This window comes from Theropithecus gelada, chromosome 14, assembly GCF_003255815.1.
Source record: "Theropithecus gelada isolate Dixy chromosome 14, Tgel_1.0, whole genome shotgun sequence".
Lineage (NCBI taxonomy): Eukaryota > Metazoa > Chordata > Mammalia > Primates > Cercopithecidae > Theropithecus > Theropithecus gelada.
Window position 1 is genome coordinate 63,171,285 of NC_037682.1, and position 9,888 is coordinate 63,181,172.

A 9,888-nucleotide genomic window follows, 5' to 3' on the forward strand; every position below is an offset into this window, starting at 1 on the left:
CAAGAAAAAAACAAACAACCCCATCAAAAAGTGGGCAAAGGATATGAATAGACATTTCTCAAAAGAAGACATTCATACAGCCAACAAACACATGAAAAAATGCTCATCATCACTGGCCATCAGAGAAATGCAAATCAAAACCACAATGAGATACCATCTCACACCAGTTAGAATGGCGATCATTCAAAAGTCAGGAAACAACAGGTGCTGGAGAGGATGTGGAGAAATAGGAACACTTTTACACTGTTGGTGGGACTGTAAACTAGTTCAACCATTATGGAAAACAGTATGGCGATTCCTCAAGGATCTAGAACTAGATGTACCATATGACCCAGCCATCCCATTACTGGGGATATACCCAAAGGATTATAAATTATGCTGCTATAAAGACACATGCACACGTATGTTTATTGCAGCACTATTCACAAGAGCAAAGACTTGGAATCAACCCAAATGTCCATCAGTGACAGATTGGATTAAGAAAATGTGGCATATATACACCATGGAATACTATGCAGCCATAAAAAAGGATGAGTTTGTGTCCTTTGTAGGGACATGGATGCAGCTGGAATCCATCATTCTTAGCAAACTATCACAAGAACAGAAAACCAAACACCGCATGTTCTCACTCATAGGTGGGAACTGAACAATGAGATCACTTGGACTCGGGAAGGGGAACATCACACACCGGGGCCTATCATGGGGAGGGGGGCGGGGGGAGGGATTGCATTGGGAGTTATACCTGATGTAAATGACGAGTTGATGGGTGCAGCACACCAACAAGGCACAAGTATACATATGTAACAAACCTGCACGTTATGCACATGTACCCTACAACTTACAGTATAATAATAATAAATAAATTTTTTAAAAAATTAAAAAAAAAAAAAAAAAAAAAGAAAGACTGAGATGGGCCATAGGCCTCTGCTCAGTGCTGCACTGACCCATACTGGAGACAGAGAGAAAAGGAAAAATGTGTGCCCCTGTGTACATGTATTCCTGTATTTGCTAGTGGCTATTTTTTCCAGAACATTAAAGAAATATTTAAAATACTGAAAAATTGAAAAGTAGGTTATTAAAACTCACATTAAGTTCACATATATAATTTCACTTTTCTGGATTTAATGGAAGTGAACTCATCGAAAACAATAAGAGACTGATAAATTTTATTATATAAAAATAAAATTATTTTATTCAAAAAAAAACAAGAAAAATCCCAGCCAGGCGTGGTGGCTCATGCCTGTAATCCCAGCACTTTGGGAGGTCGAGGCGAGTGGATCACTTGAGGTCAGGAGTTTGAGACCAGCCTGGCCAACATGGTGAAACCCCATCTCTACTAAAAACACAAAAATTAGCCGGGCGTGGTGGTGCATGCCTGTAATCCCAGCTACTCGGGAGGCTGAGGCAGGAGAATCGCTTGAACCTGGGAGAGGGAGGTTGCAGTGAGCCAAGACCGCACCACTGCCCTCCAGCCTAGATGACAGAATGAGACTCTGTTGGGAAAAAAAAAAAAAAAGAAAAAAATCCCAAAATAAATTACACACTGAGAGAAAAGATCAGTAATATATAACACAGATATATGTGTAATATCTCTAATGTATAAATAACTTTTTTAACTTGCTGGAAGAAAGTGTCAAAAACCTGATAGAAAAATGGCCAAATGATCAAAGACATAAATAGACCATTGACTGAAAAAAAGAATTAAAATGTCCCTTAAACATGTGAAAAAACATTCAGCCTCAACTATAATAAGAGAAATGCAAATTAAAATAACACTGACATATTATCTCTCACCTAGCAGATTGGCAAAAATGTAGACATACACTAACACATTCTGTTAGCAAGACTTGAAGAAAATAGACACTGAAGCATTTCTGATGGGAATGGAAATTAGTATGACCCTAATGGGGGAGAATTTGACAATATCTAACAAAATGGCATAGGCTTTTCCTCCTTACTGTAATTTATCCTGGTAATACATATTCAAATATATACAAAAACATATATGTTTAAGGATTTTCATGGTAGCAGTATTTATAATTGAAAAATACTAGAAACAACCAAAATGACTTTACATAGGAAAATGGTTGAATGAACTATGGTACATCATTAAATGGGATAGTCTGCAGCTATAAAAATGAATGAGGATGACATCTATAAACTGATATAGAATGGCTTCCAAGATATGCTGTTAAATTTAAAAAGCAAAGTGTGAGGAAGTGTTTATGGTATGCCACATTTTGTGCAAGAAAGGAGGAATAAGAAAATATATATTTGTCTGCACAACTACACAAAAAGAAACTTAGGAAAGGAAACCCAGAAATTAACGAATCTGGTTCCATACAGGTGTGGGTGGAAATGGAGTGACTAAAGTTGCAGATAGCAAGATAAAGTCACATTTGTCAGACCCAAGCAAACTGGAGCCAGGAACACACAAAGGAGCACAGTTTTGCTTGTTCATGCTTGCACGTCTGAGATAAGGACTATTTCAAGGACTTTCTAAAATAACTCCATGAGAAATTCCTTCATCTTCTATACATCTCATGCTTTTCATGATCTACATTTTACATGTATGCACATATTTCTATGACCAGGTTTATCACTACACATTCTTTAGGACTGTAGCAATTCTGATAAGATGCTCTCAAAAGAACACTTGCCTAGCAACGGCATCTCCACCAATGAACTCATGCTAATTCTAGCTTTGAGCCTCCAGAACAAATGAACTCTGTCTTCAAGCAGCTTACATAACTTCTCCTTGCCAGTAAAAATTTCCCTTTAACTTTTGGCTTGATGTACCTGTACCTATGGCTTGCTATAGCTGTGCTTCCCAGATTATAATCCTTTTTGTTTACTCCCAAATAAACTGAACATATTAGGATATATTTTTCTCTGATGTCTTTTTTTAGCCTAATGAGTGAAAAGAATAAGATGGTGGGAGCAGGGTAGAGATGATGGAGGGGAGTGACACTTCTCTGAGTTCATGTTTTTGTACAGATCTGTTCTGACTTTTAGAACCATGTTGATGTTTCATGTACTCAGTTTTTTTAGTAAATACAATCAACAAGGATAAAAAGAGGAAACTCTAGCATTGAATACATACGGAAGCAAATGAACCGAACTGTAGGTTAAGTGAATGACAAAACACGGTGTGGGTAGGGGTGATAATGGAAGTTTTGAACCAGTACTTTGCCTCTGTATTCTCAGGCTAGGGCAAAAAGACTGCAGCACATATCGAACTCTGTTTAACAGATTTGTTTGCCACACCAGCATGGGTTAACAATTCTGAAACTACATTCTGTGTATTCTAGAATCAAGCAAATAAGTAAATATACTGTGGGTAACTGAAACCAGGTTTTTCACTGTTGGAGAAGGAAATTAGATATATGGAAAGGGAGAAGGTTAAAATGAACGCTAGAGCGTTGTATTGGAATTGGCAGTATCAGTATGAACTCATGGTTTTTAAGAAAGATAGGTAGGTAAGTAGGTAGTTAGACAGAAGAATGGATATGTGTGTGTGTCTGTGTGTGTGTGTGTTTATTTACATAATACATATACTACATCCACATGTGTATGTATGACAGGGCCTAGAAATAACAACACTCTGGCAATGAACAGACCTATTCCAGGTCTTGGTTTGTTTTTATACACAATTCTCTGCTAAAAGGAATCATGGTTTCTTAGAAAAATAACAGATTACAGGGTTTGAGCTAGGAAAGTACAAGATGAGTCTAGAATATCTTGTAGTAACAGAAAGTAAGGAAACGCTCAAAGAGTGATAGCAGTGTGTCAAAAAGACACAGGAATCAACTTGGAGGAGCTCTCACAGGACTAATCTGGGACTAATTTTGATCATCAAAATCACTAATGCTAGTAACAAAGCATAACTCATTAAATAAAATAAATATCTATGAATCCAGACTGACTGAATGGAAGATGGGTGGGTGGGTAGATGGATAAATGGATGGATGGATGGATGGATGAATGGATGGATGGATGGATGGATGGATGGATGGATGAATGGATTGGGAGGGAGGGAGGAAAACTCTTCTTCCTTACAGTAGAGTAACAACTAATAAATGTAGGAGAAATAATGGAAGCCGAAAATTCACCATTTTACAACCATTATACCTCAAACACTAATCATCAAAGGATGCTAAAATTTAGTGGGTAAAGTCTGATGAGAAACAGAATATTTATATCATCTCAAAGTATTTCTGCAAGTTTAATTACCAAGTGAAAATATTAACTTTGCAATGGCAGACAAAGCCTGGCAGACACCACCTTATCCAAGTGACCAAAGTTATTACCTCCAGGAGTGAGACAAATCAACATCATGTGCCTCCTGATAACTATGCACTGAGAAGGACACAATATCACCTCTGTGGCATTTCTGCCAAAAATACATAACTGGAATCTAATCATGAGGAAACATCAGACAAACCCAAATAAGTTCATTCTACAAAATAATTGCCCTGTACCCCTCAAAAAAGAAAAGTGAAAGAAAGACCAAGAAAAACTGGCTTAAAGAAGACTAGAAATGACTAAATATAACATGTGATTCTAGATTAAATCCTGGACAAGAAAAATATGTATTTTTTCCTTCTCTGGTTATAAAGACATAACTAAGACATTTGGTGAAATTTGAATAAGGTTTGTAAATTAGATTATAGCATTGTATCTTCTTAATTACCTGCTTTAGATTAATTGTGTGATAATTTTATAAGAGAATATTTTTATTTCTTAGGAAATACACAAGAATATATTTAGGGGTAACACAGCACATATATGTAGATCAGTCTCAAATAGTTCAGAAAAAAATGACGCTGGTGGAGGGAAGGAATTATAAGGTATATGTAGTTAAATATTAATATATATGGAACTTCAGAGGGGATATATAGAAATACTGTATACCAACTCTTACAAATTTTCTATAACTCTGAAATTGTAAATAAAATTAAGTTTTTAGAAGAAAATCATGTAAGGCAGGAGGAAAGTAAAGTTAAAATAACCCAAGTTCCTTGAATGGTTCAGGAAAATGAGTAAAGATTTTACTTATTTAAGTCAAAGAAAAATGTGGGAAATTGTAGGATAACCACTAAAGGAGTGGAATAAGGCAGTAAATCTTCCAAAGAATGGAGAAGAGAACTAGCTAGAGAATCTCTGGAAACCTGGGCAGAAGGGCAGCTTTGGCACCAGCTTGAGGATGGCCGTCAGCTGCAGCCATGGTCTAGCCTGTGGCCAGACACACTCCAGTTGTTGCCAGCCCCTCCCTCACCCCACCCACTATTCCTTGTCCTCAGGACTGACCCAAGAGTTTGTCCCTTTGAGTCAGCCAAGGAAGACTGGCTCTGACGTAAGTCCTGCTCAAGGGGCCCAGAATAAAACAGAGGAGGGAGGCCTCCAAATACAGTGGGCAGCGCTGTTCCATTTTTCCCATGTTGTGCTGGGCCCTGAATCAGGGAGGAGCCAGCTTCCAGGAGGTGAGGTTTTCAGGACAGCAGAGGGGCTGGTATGCCGGAAGTGTCCTCAGGCTCAGGAGTAAATGCTGGGTAGGTCGTTGTGGGGGTCGGAAGGGAGGTTCCTGGCCAATCAAATGTGACATTTTTTTTAAATTGCCTGAGGCAAGAGGATCACTTGAGCCCAGGAGCTGTGATCACACCAATGCACTCCAGCATGGGTGTGGGTGACAGAGTAAGACCCTGTCTCAAATAAAATAAAAATAAAAGTAAATTGCCCACCCCATCTCATTTTTCCACTATTGGTAGTAATGCTTCTGCAAGCGAGTACCTATGCAACCATTTAGAGGGAGCACAAATGGGAGAGGAGCCTGCCTTCTCTGCCTCGAGGCTGGCAGTGGTGAGAAGCAGCCCCAGATTCAGACTAGGGGTGTGTGCATTGAAAGCAAAAATAATATTATAATCCTAAGAATCAAAACAATAAGCAGGAAGTCTTTGTAGTCAGAAAGTTCTGGTAAATCTAAAGGACTCCCAGCTCTGGGGCAGCTGGACACAGTGATTTCCCTAACACCTGGCAGAAGCTCACAGCAAAGAAGCATCCCCGCACCTGCTGGCCCGCACCAGTCTGCCCATATGTCTTCCTGGATGCTGGTGTGGGGGTGAAGAGGTGGAACCAGAGTTTCTCCAAATGTCTGCATGAGCAGCAAACTGCCTCCTACACACATACCCCTAAGAGTCCTCTGAATCATGGACCTGGGAGAGGAACTTTCATTCCTTTGTTTGAGTATCATAGTAAGGGCAGTGCACAGACTTCAAGTCCTGGAAAGCACAGAGTTTTAATTATGCTCCTCCACAGCCACAATAGGGCCTGGCACAGACTTGGCTTGAGAAGAATCACCAGCCTCCACCCGGTCTGGATCTCACCTCCCTACAGAGGCGTTAGATCCAAAAACAGCCACGACTCCTTTGTACCCCATCCCCCAATTCAGGTCTCAAACCTCCCTGTCATCTCACTGACCTGCCAAACAAGTCTGACTTAAAGATCTAACCTTTCGCTAGAGGGTTTTAGGCTTTCAGTGTAAATAATTCTGTGGCACGACCAGACTGAATTCAACTGCCCATGGCCCCCGCAGTCGCAGACCAAGCCTACCTCAAACCTGCACACACAGAAGTGTGCACGCACACAGACGGGGAAGACGAGGGGAATGGGAGGATCTGTAGCTGAAGGATGTCCCATAGCTGCTGTGGGACAGCAGTGGCTGCAGCATGAGGACAGCTCTGGAAGAAGTGACTCAGGTCAGCCAAGCCAAAGGCCAATCAGACTTCCTTACCATGAAAAAGGACGCTAGGAGTCAGTGGGGTGAACCTTTAGGATAATCTCAATGGAAGGGAGGATTCTGCCCAGGGGGAGGAACCAAGGTCTCACTTGGACTCACCACCCCATGGAAGGGAAGTCTCTTCCAGCAAAGAACTGCGTCCTGACAATCCCGTCTTCCTCTCTGAGCTGTCACCCCCACTACAATCTGCTCCCAGTCACCTCATGAGAGTCCTCTGGGCATTGGAGTCTTCCTCGAACCCTGGACACCAGCACCTGCCAGAGCCACAGCCCTCAGCCTCTGGGCTACTAACTTCAGGCCACACCATGTTATTCCCCTCTCTCAAATTGAGAACATCAGTAGCTTCAGAAGAAATTATTCCCACGCCCCCTGCTTAAAGGAACACAGGGAGGCTGAGGGAGGAGCAGAGGTGACAGGAGGAAGAGAGGTTGTCTCCCGGAAGTATGCTCCAGACCCCCAAAGGACACACCAGCCCTCAGGTGAAGGACTCCCACACCACCAAGCCCTCCGCAGCCCTGAAGCTCCCCAGACCCACTGACAGCAAAAGGCAGCCAAGCTGGGAGAGCCAAGGTGATCCCAAATTACCACTGAGTCTTGATGAAATGGCCTGCATGGAAAATGGCTTGCACCAAACCACCAAGAAGGCATGGCTTGTTCACTAGCTCTTACAAACTTCAATTTGCCTCCATTTTTGGAAAACAGTTTTTCTCCAAATTTAACAACACAACTTACGGACCAGGTAGCTGATTCCAGCCCCATCCCCTGTACCCAGATTCCTCCCTAGGGGCCTCCCCTTCATCACATAGCTTCCTGTGCCCACTCTAAGCCAAGATCGCATCCACGTGGCCCAGCTGTGCTGGGGCCCCAACCTCCCCAATCCTTTCTCACTGCCCCTACAGATTAACCCAAAAGCTGTTTCTCTTCTAAGAGACTTTTCCTACTGGTTTTTGATCAGGGGACCAGGGGCCACAAGAGGCTACATAGTCTCATGACCCCTCTCTGACAGCTTCCCCAGAAGAGGAGTCCCGAGGCCACCTCCTACTGAACTGCCACCTGCCCCACTGAGAACCTGAAGACTCACAAAGGCCTCTCCACTGGCCCAAAGGCAGAGTCAGAGCACATGGTTCAGGAAATCTGCCCACTCCAGGGCCCTGCAGGCTCAAGGGTTGAGCCTTGCTGTTTGAGGGGCTGCTGAGCATCCAATGAGATAAAATATGAAAGTGCTTTGTGAGCTGAAAAGCACCCTGCAGACACCGAAGGAGTTCCGGGGAATCCGGGACCATGATCAGGTGCCGAACCAGCAAGGGAGGCACTCAGGAACCTCCCAGGAGAATTCTGCCCGGGATTGTGCCACCCAAAAAGGATTCTTGGGAAATGGGATCCATGCCAGCAATGGAAGCAGGCCTGCCTGGCAGAGACATCCACGTGCAGCCACTGCCAGGAACAGGCCGCAGGGAGATTAGCTTTGGCAGGAACTGGCAGAGGGAAGCAGGACTTCAGCCTGCCAAGTGCCCACAGAGGGGAGAGGAGGAACTGGATGCCAGCCTTGGCAGGAGCGAGCTCCCAGTAGGACTCGGCTCCCAGGAGTGAGGCAGGCAGCTGTGCCAGGTCTGGTGAAGGAAGGAGGGTAAGAAACTGTACTCATGGGCCTGCCCTCTGGCATAGGGGTCGCCAGAGTCTCCTCTGGGATCTCCTATGGGCTGGATTTGGCACTCACGACCCTCTTCACTATAGCTGAGGAAGACTGCAGGCCTGCCAGATTTTGCCCTCTGTCCCCACTGTGAAGAGGCATCCAGAGCAGAAATCTTCACCCTACTGTCCCCTTCCTTTACAGGGGTGATTGTCAACATGCATAACGACTAATATCATTCACAGTGCAGGCAGGGTTCCCACAAGCCACCACGGGACAGTGATGCTGGGAGGCACTGTCCAGCAGACACAGCCTTGGGCCAGAAGTGTATATGGGGATTCCAGCACTGTCCCTGGGAAAGTGAGTTCCCACTGAGGTCCAGGTGCACACCCTGGTCAAGAGGACACATAGGGACCAGGGTCAGAGCCCAGGGAATACACTGGGCAGACAGTGTATGGGCCAGTGAGCACCAGCAGGGTTCCAGGGCCAAGGTGGCTGGGGGCCTCAGGGAGCCTGGGGCCTCAGCCATTTCCAAATGACACCTAGTGTTTCAGTATTTTAGTAACTGGCCCTGCTCTACCTGACACATAGTCTATCAAGCCTGCCCTTCCCACCTGGAGCTCTTCCTGACATCTACCACCTGTCTCCCACATGAGGGGCTCCCAGGGCACAGGATTGTAGAATGAGCCATCCAACCATCCTGTGGCCGGCTTCCTCAACCGCCACACATTAACGACACTCCAGCCTTGGCCATGACCAAGTGCCTGTCCCTTTCTTCGTATTTCTACCCTACTTACACTTTCATGGCCACAAGTTCATATGAGCCTTGCCACAAGAGCTGAGTTTGTAGCAACAAGTATTCCCTTTTGGCAGGGACACTGTAGCCAACCCACCCATGGCCCTGCTCCCACCTGTGTAAAGCCTTGAGAGAACCTGAGGTTCATCAGGTCATCTTCCCACCCAAACCTCACTCTGTTCTGTCCTACCCCCGGGTATATCACTCAGCCTTTCTTATCCAAGGCCTTCCTGCAGGCTGTAGTGTGAGGCATACTACACACTCTGTACCTAGACTTTCTTTTCTTCCTTCCTGCCTCACCTAGGCCTGGTTGCAGAAGGTGGTGGGGGTGTAGGGGCACTCAATACTTGAAAGATTCCCTAAGGATTATTCCACCCAAGATACTAATAAGGACGGAGAACTGATCCTCCCAAGGCCACGGTGAATTTGAGACTGAGCAAGAAGGTACAGCCCACATCTGACTCCTGTCTAGTTTGTTTTCTTCAGCAGGATAGACAAGAAGCCTACCTCTGCAAACCCAGGACACACCCTCCTCCCCTGAGCAAGAGAAAAGCCTCTCTTTTCAGCTCCTGCCAAGGTGTGGGCCCTTAGCATGCAATAGGCCAGCTGAAGGCCTTGGAAACAATGTAGGCTAAAGAGAGGGTCACCACGAGCAGACCTGCAAGT